The 22,558-nt window shown below is 43.7% G+C and overlaps 2 protein-coding genes across 4 annotated transcripts in view; one reads left to right on the top strand and one right to left on the bottom strand.

Moving 5' to 3' along the window:
* Positions 1-22,558, bottom strand: part of nfkbiz (nuclear factor of kappa light polypeptide gene enhancer in B-cells inhibitor, zeta) — a 692,084-nt gene that overhangs the window by 584,877 nt on the left and 84,649 nt on the right. The gene's annotated exons all lie outside the window — the stretch shown is intronic.
* LOC109196825 (butyrophilin-like protein 2) overlaps positions 1-22,558 on the top strand; it is a 114,536-nt gene that overhangs the window by 45,987 nt on the left and 45,991 nt on the right. The gene's annotated exons all lie outside the window — the stretch shown is intronic.

Here is a 22,558-nt window from a genome sequence, read left to right as displayed (position 1 = left end):
GACGTTGCTGGTAGATCAGCCATCAGCTCATGTTTGTGACTGCAGCATGGCACCAGTTTGCTCCTCGTGTTTCAGTCCCAGACTGACCTGCAGCTCTTTAGTAAATTCAGACAGCAGCTTTTGAACTGTTAGTAAATCTGACCATGAATCTCATTATGACACCTCTGACCACTCATTCTGTCTTTATTGGCTTTCATACATGAAACACGCTTAAAGTCACCATTGAATTTAAACTGGATGAAAGCAGCTGTGAGTCACTGCAGCAGCTCTACACCTGTGCCAACAACCAACCAACACCTGGGTGGAGTCCCAGCTGAAGCTGAGAGATACTCAGAGATCAGAGACAGAAGCAGCTGTATGTAAGCGTTCTACAGGACGGCTCACACAAACCTGATGTTACTGATGTCTCCTAGATAGATCTCATGGACCAAAGGCTCTCTGTGTCATCTTGGCTCCAGCTGAACTCAACTGAGAGTGAATTTGGGCTTAGGGGTGAAAGCAGAGCGCTGTAAAGGAAAGGGCTGTGATTGGTTCACAACACGTCAATGAGAAGAAAGGAAAGCTTCAGAGCAACATGAATGAAACAAAGTGTTTTGATGACGACTGAAAGCCAAAACTGTGACTGAAATCAGAATCCAGTTCATCTCCAGCCCTGTCAGCAGTTCCAGCTGTAGTGCTGTTACAATAATAGTCATCACTTCTAGTTTCACAGCAGGAAACTGGGAACATTCAGCATCTCAAAGATTGACCTGTTAGCACCTGCAGACATTGTTGAGCTGGGTCTGCTGATCTTGTGGAGGTCTTCATTTCTCCACTATTTGGAGAAGCTTCAGCAGGATCCACAGTCAGAGTCAAAGTGGAGTTCTAGCATGGACGTAACGCTTCAAGAAGCTTCAGACAGACAGTGTTCTCCAAAAGTTCTGCTCTAAAAGGAAACTTTGAGCTGGCTCTGTAATTGTTGTAGTCAGAAGGATGGAGGCTGGATCTTTGATGAGTGCTTGCACACAGGCTGTCTTTAAGTATTCTGGGACACAGCCAGCGGACAGAGAAGCACTGTTTGGAATCCGGTTTGTGCCCATGTGGATAAGGATGGTGTCGGCCTCCAGACGGGATCGTATTCTGCCAGGAAACTTGTCTTACTTTCAAGAGAAGAATAAATGTGTAGTTTAAGTAGTTTTTGTTCCAGCAATGTGATGGAGGTCAGCTCTGTGTTAAATATGCATTTATATAAATATATGTCCTCTCAGTCTGTCAGGTGGAGGTGGAGGAGGGGGCGGAGTCTGTCCAACTGCCCTGCAAAATAACAGAAAACCTGCCTGAAGATAGTAGAGTGGAGTGGGAGCGCATTGAACCTGGATTCATGATGGTCCACGTGTACGAGAACGGCTCTGACCAGCCTGAAGAACAGCACCAGGATTACAGAGACCGAACGAAGATGAATGAAGACCTGCTGAAAACTGGAGACCTCAGTCTGACCCTGCAACACCCCACAGAGAGAGACAGTGGAAAATACAAATGTGACGTCACGAGGAATGGCGTGATTAGAAGTGAAAAAGTGAAGCTCACAGTCAGAGGTTTGTATGTCTGTGTTTATTCGAGTTTCTGTGTGTCTTACTGTACCTGTTTTTCGTATCTTTGTGGGAAACAAAATTTTAAATTTACTGTAGTTGTCCTCGTGGGTCCTTCAGACCGAAATCCCCACGAGTCTGAAGACATTTTTCAGACTCAAAATGCGGTTTTAGCGTCAGGGTTACAGTTGGGTTATAGTTAGGGTTTGGGTCAGGGTTTGATCGTTAGGATAAGTGGCTAGCGAAAACATTATTTCAATTAGATATCCCCACTAAGTTAGCAACAACCAACATTTTTGTGTGTGTCTGACTGTCTTGTGTCTCCTCTGCAGGGAGAGTTCAGGTCCAGGATCAAACAAGGGACATCAGGAACAGAAGCAGCTCCATTGATCTGACTTCTCAGATGGCTGATCAATCAGTTTGATCTGTGTGTTCTTTGATTATTGATCAGTGATATCAGAGTGGAGTCAGTGTGATGTTGTTGTTGTGTGTTTGAGACTTTTAGGCTGTATCCAAATTCAGGGTCTGCAGCCTTAATGATCCACAAAGGCCGCGTACTCAAAGACCGCTAAGGCCGGAAGTGCGAGGCTTGTGAAATGGGACGGTCTAGCCTCCATCGCGCTGCCCAGGTTGCCTAGCAACCATGATACTAACAGCTGGATACGTTTCATACAGCATTGTTTGACAGAAATGAAGGAGAACATATGTTGTTCATTTGTTTGTTTGTTTTTACATGAGCTTTGTGTGATTAGTTGAGTATCTGAGGCTGAGACCACAGGACTGTGAAACATGATTGTTGGGCTTCATTTCTGTACTGAACAGTCATTTTAAGATTAGCTAATTGTTATTTACTAACTAATGTTGTTCATGAGACTAAAGTCATCTCACTTTGGTAATGTAAATATAATATGGCCAACATTATAGTTATTATTATATTAATCATTATTAGTTATTACAGCAGTGAACTTGAACTCCATGTCAAATACTGAGGTTCAGTAAAGATTCAAGTTGCAGTTATTTATATTTCCTATCACCTTAAATCTTCACTCAAAGACAAGTATCTCTGACAGTGTATATACAGATGTATTATAGAGACAAATATTGTTCTGTTAATTTGTTGGCATTACTAAATTTGGCTCAATGCTTACATATATGTGTAAAAAGAAAATGTACGAGCTGTGATAACTGTTTCTGATAGAATGAAGAGTAGACTGATATATTAAATATTCCTTTATTGGGTGAGAAAATCAGACCATGTCATAACTGCTTTAAGTCATACAGAATAGATATCAGAGCCTTAAACAGGCTGACTTCTGCTAAATGGGTCAAACTGGGCAGAAAGTATACAAACACATAACATCCTTATAGAATATGATGTAACACTATAGATCAACTTACCTCAGAATATATAAAGCATATAAACAATTACAACAATATGATGCAACAAACACAGCAGTGCTACTAATCCAAAATACTCAAAGCTTCATAGAACTGAAACAAACATTTATTTTTAGCTCCATTCTGCTGCTGATACATACTTTAGGTTTCTGAACATTAAACTTGTTGCTGCCTCTCATAGTGTTTAACTTGAAGGCCCTGAGTACTTTCTCCCACACTGAAAACACTGGGATGATAACATTATTTGAACATTACCTAATAAGACTGATTCAGGACAGATAATTAGTTATGTTAAACTTTCCTAGCAGTCCTTCACAAACAGGGAACAGTCTGTCTATTCTCTCCATCTGTCAGCTGCTGCTGGCTCTTCCTCCTCCTCTTCCTCACACACTGCTGAGTTTGTCCTGGTGGATCATCAGGGGTGCAAAGCCTCACAGATGATGTGCAGCAGTGGGTCCCTCAGTCTGTCCTCACTCTGGACACTTGCAGTTGTCACACATGGAAATCAAATGTGTGATAAGCTGCAGGATTCAAACACAAGTGTAACTTATAAATACATGTTCATACTTTTATTCCACAATCAGAGAGAAAGAAACAGAGAGAGAGTGCAGGACAGACAGACAGGTGAAGTCTCAGGTGTATACACTGCTACAAAACAGCACAAGAGAAGGAGGATTTAGTGTTTGTGTTATTACGAGTGCTAAACAAGAAGAGTTCCAGATGGTCCAGTGGACACATGTGTGACTCCTGTGATTAAAGCATCTTTCTTTCAGCTTAACGAGTGAACCGTCAGCTCGTTCAAACACACGTTAAAGTCCGTTTGGCTCGACACCACCGAACAGAGGCAGCAATATAACATAGCTAACATTAACAGTGCAGTGAATCCTGCTTGTGCCGTGATATTCAGGACTGCAAACCGAGCAGCATCACTGACTTTCAGCTTGTTGTGTTTGTGGATATATGACTGACTTTAATTATCCATAAAATCATCACATTCTTTGTAAGATTAAGGTCAACTATTGGACGGCATATATTTTCATGGTATAGACTGATATATTTAATATATCAGTCTACTCTTCATTCTATCAGAAACAGTTTTCACAGCTCGTACATTTTCTTTTTACACATATATGTAAGCATTGAACCAAATTTAGTAATGCCAACAAATTAAATGAATCTGTATATATACTGTCAAAGATACTTGTCTTTGAGTGAAGATTTAAAGTGATAGGAAATATAAATAAATGCAACTTGAATCTTTGACACAGAGTTCAAGCTCACTGCTGTAATATATATATATATATATATATATATATATATATATATATATATATATATATATGTAACCCAACCAGTGCAGGGGCCTCCCTACACCCTGGACTCTGCGTTGTGTAAGTTTGTGTTGGATTGGGGTGCACAGTACAGAGACCAGTCGGACACAGGCGTTCAATTTGTGGCTCGGACCGCGCCGTTTATTTAGATGCTGGGGCAAACACCACTCCAACTCTGCTGCTGGGCCTTTGGAAATCACAGTAAACACTGCGTGATTATCAACACATAGTGAAAGCCAACAACAAATATAAAAAAAACCACATTAAACAAAAATAATCATGTAGTCAAGGCATCCTTACAAAATTCTTCGGTCTCAGGAACGTGTATGACACAAAACTAACATAGCAGGACTACCAGCAAACTGTAGCTGAAGAGCTAATGCTTCATCTTGCATTACTTTGCCCAAATGAGTGCTCTACTAACAAGCGGAAATGTAGCCCGAAATCGCGGCAGATATTACAAAATGAAACACGCACACAAACTCCTCGTACTCTCATCAGACAGTACATGAACCTCTCAATAAACACAATATATGCTTAGCAAATCACCATTTTACACAGTGAAACACTTATTTTTAAACAAAACCATTGCAGTACACCACTGACAGTGCTTACCTTTGCAAATCACAGTAAACACTGAACCAAGATGGCGCCTGCGCGAACGAGAAATCTGAACTACGGTGTCCTGCACAGGACAAATGGCCAAAATTGCTTAAATCTACAATGTATATGCAGCTCAACAGCGACACCTTGTGACTTATTCCAGTCACTTACATCCGCCCCTCCTTTAAGTGATGGCATCCCAGTCATCAAACAGAACAGTCTCACTATGTATAAAAGAATAACGGTGTGGGAAGATGTGCAGTGTAATGCGAAAATGTCTATGTGTGTATCCTATTAGTATGGGTACACTGGCTGTGTCATCCTACATGTGTCCTGCAGTCCTTGCTTTTGCCCTCTGCCACAGCTTCCCCTTTCTATCTTCTTCTGATCCTCCCCTGGTTCAATAACTCTTGACCCATAAGTCAGTCTCTTTGGGGGATGCCAACTCCTCGGCAAGTTCCTCCTTGGTTCACTGGGTCTGGGAGGTGAGTGGGTGCCCCTGGCAATTTCATTTTGCCTCCATTCTTCACTCTCTTGTCCTGCCCCTGTGTCCCTTTCCTCTGGTCCTGTGGGGGCAAGTGCTCCATTTGCTGTTTCAGGTGAAACTCCCTCCACACCTCCTTCCAGTCCATCAGCCTCCCCGTCCTCGATCGTGTCCGACTCTTCCTCCTGTCTGATTACTTCACCAGCCTGCTCTCCACTGTCCTCTATGTCCTCAATCTCCCAGCTCTCCTCCATGTCAAGCTCCATTTCCTCCCTTGTCTCCTCTCCCACCTGCTCCACGGGAAGAAACATACACTGTGTGAGTAAGTTGCGGTGGATCACTCTCTCCATATCACCATTTTCCGATCGCACCACATACACCGGCATGTCTGGCTGTTTCTTCACCACAATGTATGGACGTGACTCCCACTTGTCTCCTAGTTTGCTTCGCCCCTCCACATGACACACTTTAACAAGGACTCTGTCACCCGGGCTGAAGCTTTGACTCTTTGCTTGTCGGTCATAGTATCTTTTCTGGTGACCCTTAGCCTGGCGAGAGGCCTGATTAGCCTGTGCATAAGCCTGTGACAGGCAGTCATGCAGGGTCTGGACATACTCGCAGACGAGCCGGGGATGCCTGCCAAACATCAAGTAGTATGGTGTGTACCCTGTCGAATCATGGCGGGTGCAGTTATAGGCATGTGTCATTGCATCCACATATTCGTGCCACCGGGGCTTCAGGTGAGGTTCTAGCGTCCCCAGCATGTTCATGAGGGTGCGGTTAAACCGTTCAGTTGTCCCATTGCCCTGTGGGTAATAGGGCGTGGTTTGGGTCTTAGTGATGCCGGTACATTTACAAAGCTCCTTCACCACAGCACTTTCAAAATTGCGCCCTTGGTCTGCATGCAATTTTGCAGGGAAGCCAAACCGACAGAAAAAGTTTCTATACAGCACCTTAGCCACTGTGCTGGCTCTTTGGTCTTTAGTGGGGTATGCTTGCGCATAGCATGAGAATGGTCAGTGACCACGAGGACATTTTCGATACCACCTTTTGATTTCTCAAGGGTCAAAAAATCCACACAAACTAGCTCCAAGGGGGCACTGCTGTGGATACTGACCAGGGGGCCCCTGACCCCTGCGGTTGGAGTTTTTCTAAGGCAGCACCTCTCACATTGCTCGCACCAAGCCTTGATTTCCTGAAACATCCATGGTCAATAAAATCTCTCCCTTATCATGTGCAATGTCCTCTCAAAACCAAGGTGGCCTGAGTCATCGTGGAGAGCAGTCTTGACTGACATACACAAATCCTCTGGTAGCACTAATTGCTCAACTACTCCCCTTTGGCTGTCTTGGATGCAGCGGTACAGGATGCCATCCCTTACCACTAACCTTCTCCACTCCTTTAAGAGAAGGCGGCCGTGCCCTTCACCACTGATCTGCTCGCTTGGTTTCTGGTTCATACTCTTATAGTGCAAGACAGGGCCAATAACAAGGTCTTTTTTCTGCCCTGCACGGATCTCCTGCTTGGTCATGGTGGGCAGGGATTCCATCCCCACATCCCTGTAGGGCTCAGTGGATGTAGGGGGACCGAGTTCAAGTTCCTCCCCTGCAGACGTGTCATGGCCAGTGAGGCTTTGAGTATTCTGGGTAGCCTGTCTCACACCATGCCCCTGTTCGTCGACACCCACCCACTGAGGGCATGTCTGTAGGATGTGCATGACCTCCTGGTTAGACATGCGAGAGAGGGCATCAGCGTTTGTGTTGCTCTGTCCCCTCCGATACTGGACATCAAAATCAAAAGCAGCCAGCCTGGACACCCACCGCTGGCCTGTGGCATCCAGCTTTGCTGAGGACATAACATACTTGAGAGGGTTATTGTCTGTCTGGACAGAGAACCTATGCCCATAGAGGTGGTCATAGAATTTGTCTGAGACTGCCCATTTGAGAGCAAGGAACTCGAGTTTGTGTGCAAGATACCTTGTCTCTGCTGGGCTCAAACCTCTGCTGGCAAAGGCTATGACCCTCTCAGCTCCCCCTTGGACCTGAGCTAGAACGGCACCTAGACCTTCCCCTGAGGCGTCCGTCTGCAGAACAAAAGGCAAGCTATAATCAGGATATCCCAGCACTGGAGCAGCTGTCAGCTTTTCTTTCAGGGTCTGAAATGCCTTCTCGAATTCATCTGTCCACACAAAAGGTGGATCGGTGGCCAGGCTTTTCTTTCCCCCTCTCTTTTTCTTTCTGGGGTCACCAGCAGTTAGGCGGTACAGGGGAGCAGCTAGGGTAGAGTACCCACTTACATACCACCTATAGTATCCAGCAAATCCCAGGAATTGCAACACTTCTTTGCGGTTTGTGGGCCTCACCCAGTTTTTCACCCTGCTGATCTTCTCTGGGTCTGTCCGGATCCCCTCAGCAGACACCAAGTGACCCAAATACTGAACCTCCTTTCTCACAAGCTGGCATTTAGAAGGCTTTAACTTCAAGCCATGCTCCCGAAGCCGATCGAACACCAGCTGCAGTCTTTCCAGATGCTCATCAAAGGTTTTGGAGAATATGATGAGGTCATCAAGATAGATTAGAAGGTGGGTGAAGTTCAAATCGCCAAAGCAGCAGGTCATGAGTCTCTGAAAGGTGGAGGGAGCATTCTGCAGTCCAAAGGGCATTCGATTTGCTTCAAACAGCCCCATAGGGGTGCTGAATGCTGTCTTGTGTTTGTCGTGCTCCGCCACCTCTACCTGCCAATAACCAAAAGTGAGGTCAAGGGTGGAGAAGTATCTTGCCTGCCCTAGAGCCTCCAGGGCTTCCTCTATTCTAGGGAGAGGAAAAGCATCTCTCGTGCTACAGGAGTTCAGTTTCCTGTAGGCAATAAACAACCTTATAGTGATCCATCTTTCTTGGTTACGATCACGACAGGTGAAGCATATGGACTTTTGCTGGGCCTGATAACTCCTGCTGCCTCTATTTCTGTCAGCAACTTTCTCACATCTTGCCACTGTGATGGGGGGATCTTACGGTAAGGCAGTCGAAATGGCTTGGAGTCGACCAGAGGAATTTCGTGTTGCACGGTCTTTGTATGGCCATAATCCATGGGATGCTGTGAGAACACACCTACGTTGCTTTCCACAAGCTCTTTAAGGAGGGAACGCTGGTGCTCGTTCTCGACGTCTGCTCCACTTAAATCCACTTCCTGACTTGCCACCACGTGGTCCATACCTAGGCATGCTTCTCTGCCTCCACTGGCACGATGACTGCCCTGCATCTTGTCTGAAAAGTCCACAATGCTTTCCACCAGAGACGCCTTGGCCAGATGCGTGTGAGGCTTGATAGTGATAGCATGCTGGGAAAGGTTAATCACTCTTACCGGGGCACATCCTTTCTTTACATCAGCAAGAACTCTGGCGACCAGGATGTCTTGGCTGAGCCGCAGGGAGGGGTGGCCTTCAATAAGGGCTGTATAAGTCTTTCTTTGTGGTCCAGCTTTTACTTTGCACGTTAAATCCATCTCTTTACCTGCTGGAATGTGTACCTTATGGCCAGTGTAAACAACGGGGCCCACTGTGTCATCCATATCACACTGTTCAGTGCTCCCAAGCTCTAGCAGAGAGGTGTACCACTCCGGGTGAGTCTTCTTGACCTGGAGAAGGAACTGCTGGCCGTAGGTTGCCTGGAGGTGGCTTCTGGAGGCACAGAGGACATTAGTTCCCACAAGCAGGGGAACAGAGGAGCGGTACTCTGTATTAGTGACAACAAAAGCAGGCACACCCTTAAACTCTCTCCCCAACAATTTCAGGTTGATGCGTAGCACACCATGGTAGGTGACACTCTGGCCACCTGCACCTTCTATGGGTATCTTAGAGGGCTGTAGCTTTTGTTTATGGAGGGTGGGGTGGCTGCGCCAGTACTGATGCGTAATACTGGTTATCTGGGAGCCAGAGTCGATGAGTGCCCTGCACTTCATTCCGTTGACTTCCACTTCCCCCTCATTCCTGGGACCCACTAGGGGAGTGCTCTCTCCTTCATCAGTTTTGTTCACCTGCAGTGTGGGGACTTGCTGATCGTCCATGGTTGCCCCGATGACCATGGGCTCTATCTGTTTAAAGGCTGAGCTGAGTAAGTGTTTCCCTCCATGGGGGTCACAGGCTGAGGATCGTGTGCCCATGTCTGATCAGGCCCTGGGAGCACTGCTCTGCAAACCCGGGCTATATGTCCTTGCTTCCCACACCAGTAGCATGTGACCACTGACATTGGGGTTGTAGCCCCAGGAGGTGGTCGGAATTTCAGAGGGGTGGCAGAGGATGGAGCAGCAATTCTCGATTCAAGATGGGTCAACTTGGCCATCTGCTCCTCCTGGCTCAATGCTAATTTCTTGACCATCTCTGCTAGCTCTGACCACTCTGAGGAATGTTTAGCCTTTTCTGCTTTCACATTCACACTACACTCTGATGCGACTTGTGCCTGGGCATAAGTTTTCTTTGACTTGTTTTGAGGCTGGAATCTTTTAGTTTCTTTCATTAAATTTCGGAGCTCAGCCTGCAGCTCACGGAAACTCAAAAGCCGGGACTTTATTGGCGAGATCCTTGCATACACATCCTCATCATTAAGTCCCCGTATGAACTGCCGGGTGAGTTTACTGTCATGGTCAAGGAAAGGCTTGCCTCCTCTTTGGTTTTCTTCCATGGCTTGCAGGGTTGCCTCCAGTGCTATAGCATATGAACAGGCAGACTCCCCAGACCTCTGAACACGCTCATAGAAGTCAGCCAGTAGATCTGAGGAGCTCTGTGTGTCACCGTACTCTGCTCTCAGTTCTTCGAATGCCCTTTCGGGTGTTTGGTCATGGAGAGGTAGATTCAGGACCAGCTTTCGGGCTTCACCAGTTAGGTGACGCACCACCGTGGAAAAGCGGAGGTGAATGGGGAGCTCTATTGACTCAAGAAGATGCTGCATGTCACGAATCCAGTCCTCTACAAGCACCTTGCTGTCAGCACTACCAGTGAAAGCTTGGACATTTTTCACTTGATGAGTCTGTATAAAGCCACCGTAGGCAGCAAGTGGGGGGTTAGCGTTGGCTGCAGCCCCGCCAGGAGCACTTAGAGAGGTATGCACCTGCTGGGGGGGGGGTATACCTGGGTATGCACTAACATGGGGATCTAAGGCAGAGGTTGGTACGTGCAGTGAGGCATGGGTGCCGGATGGGGCTGTAAAACCTCCATGGGTCGTGTTAAAGATGGTAAATGGCCTGTATTTGTATAGCGCCTTTCTAGTCCCTAAGGACCCCAAAGCGCTTTACACAACCAGTCATCCACCCATTCACACACTGGTGATGGCAAGCTACATTGTAGCCACAGCCACCCTGGGGCGCAATGACAGAGGCGAGGCTGCCGGACACTGGCGCCACCGGGCCCTCTGACCACCACCAGTAGGCAACGGGTGAAGTGTCTTGCCCAAGGACACAACGACCAAGACTGTCCAAGCCGGGGCTCGAACCGGCAACCTTCCGATTACAAGGCAAACTCCCAACTCTTGAGCCACGATCGCCCCGTGGGGTCATGACCATGTTGGAGCTTATAGCAGAAGAATGGAGGGGAGCTCGAGAGTCATGGACAGCCGCTAGTGGCATGTGGGGCAAATGGGGGGTCAGCCGATGCTTTGAACTTTCAAGGGTCTGCTTGGCTGCAGAGGGATTATTCATTATGCCCACTCCTTGCAGTGTTAGGGAGCTTGGCATGGTGGCTTGGGGGGCAGGTGTGGAATACAGATAGCTGGTGTATGCTTGGGAGCTAGATGGAACAGTCATCGTTGGGTAAGGAGTGTTAAGTGATTGGTTCAGGGTGGGCTGCTGGGTAATTTGCACCGCTGGGTAGTTGGGATATGAGGCAACATGGGGTGCTGGTGTAGCAGTGGGCCCATGGACACTGGCCTGAGGGGAAAGAGCAGGGGGCATAGTTATCTGGACATCTGGCTGAAACACTGGAGAGGCTGTAGTTAGAGGGCTGTGGTTGGACTGGCTTGTCTGATTGGTTGGCACTGACCTTGGGCGAATTTCAGATAGGTGTGAGGGCACCTGCATTTGGCCTCCATAGGCTGGCATTGGTGGCGCATGAGCCGGAGCCACACCAAGATCAGTCTGGGGTGAAAGCATGGTTGGTGGTGGGGTCTGTTGTGTGCTCAGCCCAGAGTCGTTGAGGTCCCTGATTGGGCTGTGGTACTGTAACTGCTGGCCAGTGAAGCTGGGGAACTGGGTGACTAGCTTCGACTTCACTGATGACTGTTGGTCCACTGTACTGGCGCTAGCTGTTGCCCCTTCATTCAAAAGGTGAGGCTGTGCCCTCTTTGGAGTGTCTGCATAGTCTCTCATCATTTTCACTGTCCTGTATCTCTAATTTAGCTGCACCAGAAAATGTGTGTGGGTTACTTGTAGTATGCTTAACTGTGAGTAAGTACAATCTATTTCTAGTAAAATAGAACACAACACAGATGTATGACAACTATCATCTCATAACGCAAAAAAGAATTCACAAAAAACAGCATTAAACTCAGAGTGCAGTTAAACAACTATCTTCAGCACAGAGGTTGTGAATGACACAAATCAGCAGCAATTGCTTCACCGTATTCAATGATTATCATTATACACAGGGAACATCATTTAAAATTCTCACTACAATTCAAGTCTCTGAGTCTTTTTTTTTTTTTTTTCCCAAATGCAACCACCCCTAGATTCCACTTTCAAAGGATATGCCTGGGGGAGATGAATGTCCCAGTAATACAGCTGCACAGGCAGTTGTAACTTAGTTCAGTACCCCATCAGATGGCGACACCTCTTACTGCAGCAGCGTATCTGGGGGGGTGGTGTCGGCATAGCTTTCTCTTCGGTCTCGAAGTGCCACAAATCCGGGTCATGGCACCAAAGATGTAACCCAACCAGTGCAGGGGCCTCCCTACACCCTGGACTCTGCGTTGTGTAAGTTTGTGTTGGATTGGGGTGCACAGTAGAGAGACCAGTCGGACACAGGCGTCGTGCCGTTTATTTAGATGCTGGGGCAAACACCACTCCAACTCTGCTGCTGGCCCTTTGCAAATCACAGTAAACACTGCGTGATTATCAACACATAGTGAAAGCCAACAACAAATATTAAAAAAACCACATTAAACAAAAATAATCATGTAGTCAAGGCATCCTTACAAAATTCTTCGGTCTCAGGAATGTGTATGACACAAAATTAACATAGCAGGACTACCAGCAAACTGTAGCTGAGGAGCTAATGCTTCATCTTGCATTACTTTGCCCAAATGAGTGCTCTGCTAACAAGCGGAAATGTAGCCCGAAATCGCGGCAGATATTACAAAATGAAACACGCACACAAACTCCTCGTACTCTCATCAGACAGTACATGAACCTCTCAATAAACACAATATATGCTTAGCAAATCACCATTTTACACAGTGGAACACTTATTTTTAAACAAAACCATTGCAGTACACCACTGACAGTGCTTACCTTTGCAATTCACAGTAAACACTGAACCAAGATGGCGCCTGCGCGAACGAGAAATCTGAACTACGGTGTCCTGCACAGGACAATTGGTCAAAATTGCTTAAATCTACAATGTATATGCAGCTCAACAGCGACACCTTGTGACTCATTCCAGTCACTGCCTTACATATACATAGAGAGAGAGAGAGAGAGAGAGAGAATAGATATATAGATATAGAGATAGATATCAATATAGATAGATATATCATAGTAATCTGACAATAAATATAATATTGGCCGTATTATATTTAAATTACAACAGTGAGATGACTTTAGTCTCATGAACAACATCAGCTAATTGTTATTTCAGGGCTCTAGACTAACTTTTTGCCATGGGCGCACCGGTACGCCTAACTTTAAAAATTTAGGCGTACCCACACAAAAGTTAGGCGCACTCAAATTTTTCAACCGCATCGCTTAACACCGCAGTTTTACATGTGCACTTTCTTTGGGGGGAAGTCCATACAGACAGTATACATTTCTAAATTATTAACTAACAAACTTGTGCTTAAATTGCTTTGTCAATATTGTAGAAAATGTTAAACTTAATCATCATCTTGGCTCCTCTGACGACCTGTTTGCTGCTGCCTGCTGCTGAAAGGCAGTGGGGAGAGGGGACACTTGGGCAGTGCATTTATTGCAGCATATAATGTGTTTTCTGGATACACTGCTGTTTTTTCAGCATTCAAAGATTGATGGCACCGTGTCAGAGCTGGCTATGAATTTCAGACGGATCAGTCCTTAACTTAACACAAAAGTTATCAATAGTTCTTTTCATCTTTTCTTATTACCCACAGCTACATCCACTTCTGTCAGGCCTAGGCTGCTCACTAGGGCTGGGTATCATCACTGATTTCTATACTCCATTCGATTCCTGTTCTCAAAGTCCTGATTCGATTAAATTTAGCCTCAGACAGTCAGAAATATTATAATTCTGATCATTTATCAGTACTGATACACATGAGACTTCATCAGAATTGTGAACATCACAGCAGATGCCTTTGTGTTAAAGTAACTGAGAATAAAACACAAAAACATGAAGGAGATTTTCCTGGTCTGGCGTTTTATAGCAGATAACCTTAAAAATATTCTGCAATATTCTGCAATTTTGCATAATTTTAAGAAGTTTAAATTTCTTCAGTATTGAACAGCAGAAATTAGGCTTTCTTGTCCGAGGTCATTTAAGTGAAAAAAAGAAAAGAAAAAGACAGCGGCCGACAGCGCTGTAAACAACGGTAGACTGGTGGGTAATAAGCGAATGAATAATGCAGAAAACAGAGATTTGAGACGGGAAACTGTTCTTGAAGTACAGAGAGGGAGCTGTGCATGAAGTGTGATTTTTATCGTGGTGGAAGCAAAACAACAAAAGTAAGAGTGAATTCATGACGACATTGATCAAATGTGAAGCGTAGTTTGCTGCTTCTTTTGCTGCTGGCTCGGCGAATTTTGGTTGGAGAGACAAAACCTGCAGCTCAGAATCAGCGCAAAAAAGACGGAAACACAGCGCGGACCCGACGCATCAGAATCGCTAAGCTCCTACAGCGTGTCCGTGTTCGGGCCGTGGGGTGAGAAAGCCGAGAAAGACAAAGCTGATTCTGATGCGTCAGGTCCACTCTGTGTTTACGTCAAAGTCAAAGTCAAAGTCAGCTTTATTTGTCAATTCTGCCACATGTACAGGACATACAGAGAATAGAAATTTCGTTACTCTCAAACCCTAGATGAAATAACAAATGAACATTTAAATATAAGAGAGTGATTAAAAAATGCAAGTAAAATAATTAAAAAGTAAAAATTTAAATAAATACAATACAATTTTACGTATAACAAAAAAAGCTATACAATATACAATATTCAAGTAAGGGTAAATGACATTGAGTGTAAACCAGGCAAAGTAGTGCAAATAGGCAAATAGTGCAAATGGAGATTTAGTAATGTACGGTAGGAAATAGTGTAACAACAAAGTCTTATGAAGTAATGGCAGTCCAATGCTCCACAAAGTGACTAATAACTGGTGCAGGCCAGTGAGTGAGTCAGAGAGTGTGTGTGTGTGTGTGTGACAGAGTTCAGTGAGACCGTGGAGGAGAGAGGGGAGAGGGGGCAGAATCGGGAGGGAGTTAAGCTTCCTGACAGCCTGATGGATGAAGCTGTCCTTCAGTCTGCTGGTCCTGGCCTGGAGACTCCGCAGTCTCCTCCCTGACGGCAGCAGCTTGAAGAAGCTTTGCATTGGGTGCGTGGGATCAGCCGCTATGCAAAGGGCTTTTTTAGTGAGACGGGTGCTGTAAATGTCCTGGAGGGAGGGGAGAGAGACACCAATGATCCTCTCTGCAGCTCTCACTATGCGTTACGTCTTTGTGTGGAATCCATTAATGAATTGATATCGCTTTATTCAAGCTACTCACCTCTCTCTTCCACCTGCACTTTCAACTGGACCACGGCCAATCAGAGAGGTCCCGCCCCTGACTATCTCTGATTGGTTTAGTCCATGATAGGGGCATAATGTGTGTCTGTTGTTGACCACATGGAGAGTTGCAGAGATTTTTTTTTTTTCTTACCCGAAAATATTTGGTCGCACCACTGAAAAATTTGGTCGCACTCTAGAGCCCTGTATTTACTAACTAATCTTGAAATGACTGTTCAGTACAGAAATGAAGCCGAACAATCATGTTTTTACAGTCCCGTGGTCTCAGCCTCAGATACTCAACGAATCAAAGTGATGTCATAAAAAAAAAACGAACAAAAAAAACATTTTTTCTCCTTCATTTCTGTAAAACAATGCTGTATGAAACGTTTCTCGCAGTTAGTATCATGGTTGCTAGGCAACCTGAGCAGCGCGACGAAGGCTGAACCGTCCCATTTCACAAGCCTCTCACTTCCGCACTTCTCGTGCGTAGCACGCGAACTGCGCGTACTCCGGAGCGCAGTTCCGCAGTACGCTGTGGCTGTGAGCTCATTTTAAAAAGGGAGGTGTATTTACTCACACCTCCCTTTATGCTCGCTCCTCTTCAGCAGGGCTAGCTAGATGCTAAAGTAGCGCTGACACAACTTACAGACACCTGCAGTCGTTCAGGTGTTGTCCCAAAAACATATCAAATAAAAACATGGCCCACTTTAAGCCCTGACTGTGACTCACAGTTTGACTCTTTGGTCTCTTTTTATGTGATTAATAAATGAACAGGATTTCCTTTCATGTGTTTCTGTTTAGGCTCAAATCACTTTGATGTTTGAAGACTCGCACTGATGAAATAATAACTCCTGTGGAAAATATATCATTATATGACAGGGCTTTTAATTAGTGACATGTTAATCTAGAAGCTATTGAACGTGCAAAGCATAGGGCCTTAGAAGAAGCATTCTGCTTGTAACTTGCATACGTGCCTGCTCAGCAACGGTTAGGACAGGATGTAGACGGGATATACGAGTGTGAAGAAAGCGAGAACAACAGGAAACAGACAGCTGGGATAGCTTTAGTGTTATAGAAAATTATCAAAAAAGGAATTATGTCTAAGTGTCACTAACTGTAACTGATGCATGTTATATCTGCTTACGCATGAAGGGGCGTGAACCCTGACATATAAAACTGTGTATCTAAGTGCTTCCTCTTTGAGATATACGTGGATGGTGGCGTTGTGTACATCTCCCACATATATGTGCTTAATAAAGAAGTGTTGTTAACTGGACCTCCTCTGAGTATTTGGTTGTTTTTTCTCAGCCCAACATTAAAGAATTCGGGACACTCCCCTCAAATGTGTTAAACCTAAAGTAACCAGCCTGTTTGAACATGTAAGGAGTAGAAAGTACAGATACCTGAAAATCCTACTTAAGTACAGTAACAGAGTATTTGTACTTTGTTACTTCCACCTCTGGCCCTACCGTTTTATCCCATATGACTAAAGCCAGGTAGGGGCTGGCTGGATTCAGCAGAGCAAACATCTAATGTAGTCGTGGGCTCACAAGTTTCTCTCTGGATGCTGTCATGTTGTAGTTGCCATGGTTACACAAGGTTTGGCCCTGACCAAAGCGCTCGGCACAGACATGGTAGAGAAGGCCGTCACTAAATGATGGAGGCGGGGAAGCGAGACTCAGAGGGGGTCAGGTATCCTGGTGTTACTGAGGAGAACTCTGCTCTCTCTTTCTAGTCCCTGTTATTTACTCACACTGTCCCATTTAAAGCAGCTGAATCCTCTGTGATGCTGTTCACACAAATATGGTTGGATCACGCTGAGACTAAAGGAACTCTGACTGTCAGCTCACTCTTGAACGCACTGAGTTTCTGGGAGTCTGGCAGATATAAGACCCTCTTCAGGAACTGACTCAAAGAAGAAAAAGTGTGGATTCTTTCATTTGTCCAGATTGTCATTTTTCACTGGACGTGGGTAAAACTCCTGGATATCAAAGACATTCTGAGGATCACTGAAGTTAAACGGCTGTTGCTGAAAGTTTAAAGAGAATTGTAAAATGATAAGATAATGATTGACTAATAAGATTATCTGACAGGTCCTTAAAGTGGCCCCTTGGTGGAGCTCAGCAGGACGACAGGTGGCTGTGAGCTCATTTTAAAATAATCATAGAATAAACAGAAACATTAGCAGATGACGTTTGAAGGCTTTACATGTGTTGGATATGAATGTTTGGAGCCCAGATCATCATTTGTCTTGTTTCAGTGGGAATGTTTTTCTCCATGTTGGCCTGAGGGTGGTGCTGTTTAGCCTGTACTGAGTATTTGTCACTATGCTGAGTTGTGGGTGGAGTCAGTGGCGGTCCTAGCCTGTTTGGCGCCCTGGGCGAACACTCCCTCTGCCACCACCCCCCACCCCCCACACACACACACATATGAAGAGAGAGAGTATGCATAGTATGGAAATGGCTCCTAAACAGACATAATTCGTCATACAATTACAACAGGACAAATCAACAATTGACACTGACTAATTAATATTATATTATTGTATATATTGTTTGGAGTTTAGTCTGTTACTGTTACTATTTTTACCATATTTTCTTGGAGGAACTGTAACCCACAGGGATTAATAAAGTATTCTGATTCTTAATGTTTTAGGATACATGACCTGCCATTATCCAATGTCACATCTGCTTACCTGTATCTTTTGCTCGTTTCTCCTTCTAGGAGCCATAATTAAATGTATTGAATTTTAATGATCACTGGGTTTTCATTTGTTTGGTTGCTATGGTGATGTGTAACGGGAGTCACGTGGGTGCTAGCGGTGACATTATCTGTTGTCAATCAAGAGCATATCATCACATCAGACAAAGCTGTCATGTTTGTAGTGTCCTGTACTGTGACTGAGCTCAGCCCTGTTTCAGGATTTTAGAGCTTATCTGACAGAAACATGATTAACGTTATGCAACAGTCTCTACAGTAAGCTGAAGGAACGTCTCTCTCTAATCTGTCTTTCTCTCAGGTTTTGTTGTGTTTCCTCTGCTGTCTGTGATCCAGAGCACAGGTAGCATCATGTACGAGTACACGTGACTGAACTGTTTGTGTAAGAGCGTCACACACACACACACACACACACACACACACACACACACACATCTGTTCCCAGGATGATGTTGGAACAAGTGTATCAATCAAAGTGGCAGAAATGCCCCAGCGAGCACTCACATAGACGTTCATTGTGTTTGCTTTTACTTCCATCCAAGTAAATAAACATGTATGACCTTGTTACTCTGTGTGTCTCACTACATGGCGCTTCTGAAAAGGCCAGTAGCAAACAAATAGACCCTTTACAGGAACATCACAGGGATTTGTTTCAGTGTTGTTTCAAACAGGCCAGTTTAAATTACAAAACTTAAAACTATTCTTAAACTAAACTCTGAAATAATTCTGACACATTATTTATTAAACACAGTCAACTCTGGGTTATCAATGAGGACACTGATGATGATTTCAGTGACCCTACACTTAGATGAATAATCGTTTCTTATCACAGATATACAGACAAGCTGAAGCTTTAGGTTATTAGGACTTTGTGTTTCTTTGATGTTTTTACAGGAGGATGAAGATGTTGCTGATGATCCTGCTCCTCATAAATGGTAAGAAACTGAATGCAGATCAATCTGTGCTCACATCACAGTGTGTGATGATTTAAATTAATGCACTGTACAAAATACAAATGTAATGATGTGTGCACTGTGAGAGTCCAAGACAGAAGTAACAGAGAAGTAAGAGCTACTTTACATTTACAGAGTAAAGGTTCATGTTTAGGTCACATGTACACTTTGTTGTATTTGACTTTGACTGTACTTAAGATTAATGACATATTTTTGCATTTAAGAAAATGTTGTTGTTGTTTTTTTTAACTTGTAAACACGTAAATACAATGATGGGTTTAGCTGGGCTTTTGGACAGACGTTGTTTTAGTTCAACTTTAAAATTTTGCAACTTCTAAAATGTAAACCAGTTCATTCTGAAACACCCGTGTTTCTTCTCTTTGGAAGATTTATTATTTCTCAATAATTAGACAAAAGTATTTTATATCTGATAACTTCATTAATCGATGGAATAATGAACGGATTACTCAGTTATCAATTGCTGTAGGATTTTGGTGCTTTGTGGATTGGGTTGTGGTCAGGATGGAGGTCCTGGTGGTCCAATCCAAGTTGACAAATCTGGCTATAGGAACAGGGAGAGTCACCTGTCTGATGGGAAAGGAGCCTGAACTAGTGTGTGATGCTGGCCAGATGTAGTCGGGCTCACCAGAACACACAGCTGTGCTGATCTGTTGTGGTGAAGATGGAGCTGAGCGTGAAAGCAAAGCTGCTGATTCGTCAGCCAGTCTATGTTCCTCATGGCCTCGAGCTCTGGACAGTGACTAAAAGAATGAGCTTGCTGATACAGCAGAAAAGAGCTTCCTCTGAAGGGTGGTTGGGCTCTCCCTCAGAGGCAGGAGGGTGGTTATTCCTGAGGGGCTCACAGTAGAGCTGCAAATACTCTACATTTAAAGGAGGCAGCTGGGGTCCCCAGCTGCCTCCTTTAAATGTTGAGGAGGCACCCAAGTCATCCTGTGGATTTTTCACCATTTGCAAGCCAGAAGAGTGATCGCTCTTGAAGTCTGGTTGTTGCACAATACTAGTACTATTAAAACTTCTAGTACTACTGTTATTCCACAAATCGTATTGTTCAGGAATTTCACAAATTTTTTTAAGTCTAATATGTTGGCTTACAGGTAAACAGTTTTTTTGGTAGGTGGATAGGATGAAAACTTCCAGCATGACACGTTTTCCAATCAGTAGGTTTGCAGTAAAAGAGAAGTGGACATATGTTTAGCCATGGGGTGGCTGTAGCTCAGGCGGTAGAGCAGGTCATCCACTGATTGGAAGGTTGGTGTTTCGATTCCTGGCTTCCCCTAGTCTCCATACCAAATATCCTTTTGTCAAGTTTGTTGTTCTTGGTTTTTTTTTTTTTTAGAGATACAGAGAGTGAGAGAGATCATGTTCTACATTACTTAAAAAAAGTGATTTTCAGTGCTGTTGATATATGAAGCAGTGTTCATAGAAACATGGATCAACTCTGTTTATAGCATTAAGTGTTAAATTGTGACAGTTTCTTGCAATTCTTGCATTTACACTGGAGAGCAAAGAAGTGTTAGACGTTTGTTGTACTATTGAAATCAGTTTCATAAAAACCACGTAAACAGACGTGGAGAAGAATGTGTTTGTAAAACTAGCAGTAACGCGTGAGAACTATAAGACAGACTGTTTCTGCTATCGAAACAGTTTGTGTTGTTAATCCTGAATGATTCTTGGTTTACAACATTTGCATCATCAGAGAATGGTCGTTTTACTCCACACATATTTGGAAAATCGTATAGTTTGACAATAAAAATCCCAGAACAATTAGTATTTGAGATTGCTGCAGCAACATCATTAAAGAAAAATATCTTTCCATGTCGCTTTGCTTTCATTTGAAAATATAAAAATTTGAAGTTTTTTATGTAAAACATAAAAAGAGGAAAACGTAGGACGTTAAAGATGGCCTGATGAAATTTGTGAATATCTAGATCATTGGTGTTTCTATCTGAGAGTCTACAGGGAATACGCCGAGGCTGTGTTTTAGAAATTCAAGATGGTGATATGAGACATGTTAACTTTGAGAACATTAACATCGGTGTGAGAAGTATGTGCATCATAGAAGCTAAAAAAAGGTGTTGCTTCTCCCTAGATTTGTTCAAATAAATTACAACTGATTTGCATGAGTTTGTTGCATAATACAAAAGAAAGGTCCATGAAATAGTTCACATGATCTAAGCAAGACTCGATCGGAAATCAAATGTTAAAGTACACTTACTGATTGTACTTGAGTACATGAGCTTATGTAGATGCTCTAAAAGCACCCTGAGTAAAACAGAAGCACACATTTGGAGAAGCTGTGCTGTAACTTCACATATTGTGAAGTTTTCTGTCTTTTCTTTGAGAAAAACACAGAAGTCATAGACTCCTTGCCATGCTGATATTATGTAAGTAATGCACACAGACATCACATGATAAAAAAGGTGAGCTTAACAGTTAAGGTACAGTCCCCCATACAGTCCATACACAGTTTGTCATAGATGTAAGAGCACTGAACAAAAGGTGTAATAATAAATAAAACCATAAATGTTAATTGAGTCATTTTATTTTTTCTAAATTCAAAAATTACTTTCTGTCCACCATTTGTGTGACTAACAGTCTCACTACCAGGTGACTGATGTTGTAATTTGTTGAAATATAGATAAAAGTGAACTGAAACTTCTGCTGTACAGTTTACTAGGGGGCCTGTGATGGGCAGTGTGTAATCACACAAAAGAACAACTTAAAATTCACCATAACCCTCACTGGAGAAAAGGGCAGTTTGGAATTCTAATTGACATCACAACTGTTGCACATTACTCTAAAATCAGTGCAGTGGCTTTAAGATCACAACCTGATTTAAAACAGAATCTAACATCATCATTCTTGCCCCTGGAAATAGCTTTGGAGTTTCATATTTATAAAATATAAAGAAGAAGACATCTATTCCAATGTATGAACTACACTTCTTGTAAAAAGCTGTTTGGAAATGGATTCAAAAAGCTCCTGTCATGACCTTCCTTCTGCGAGCATGCACACATACGCATATACGCGCACAGAGAGAGAGAGAGAGAGAGAGAGAGAGAGAGAGAGAGAGAGATCATTAATACAAAGGATTGCTGCATCTTTTGAATTTTCAGTCTTTGTTGGATTTAATATGAACAGTCACATAAAATTCATTCCAAATTTTCGTCTTTGCTTCAATTAAGATGTGTCTTTAAATCTACGATACTTTTCTTGTTCAAATAGTAAAGAAGTAGATAGGGAACTCAGTAAGTATGAACAACAATAGTTTGAGAACACTTTCTCAAATAAAGAGGATTTCATCATCTGCAGTTCGTGAAAAAAAAAACAGGTGCTACATTAAAAACAAGATTCAGATTCAGAAATTATGGATACAGAGTTTTTCAGCATGTCATGGTCCTGGGCCACGTTGGCCCAGTATTCTGTGTTTTTGTACTTTTGTTCTTTCATTATGCCATGATTCCTAGGTTCTGTTAAGATGTCCCTTATTTTGGTTACCCCCTGTGTGCTCCTCTGTGTATCTGTGAGCCCTCGTTTCCCCTCGTGTTTCA

Source organism: Oreochromis niloticus, linkage group LG23 (assembly GCF_001858045.2).
Source record: "Oreochromis niloticus isolate F11D_XX linkage group LG23, O_niloticus_UMD_NMBU, whole genome shotgun sequence".
In the NCBI taxonomy this organism is placed as follows: domain Eukaryota; kingdom Metazoa; phylum Chordata; class Actinopteri; order Cichliformes; family Cichlidae; genus Oreochromis; species Oreochromis niloticus.
The sequence above is the reverse complement of the archived record's forward strand: the minus strand, read 5'-3'. Positions and strand labels throughout refer to the sequence as shown.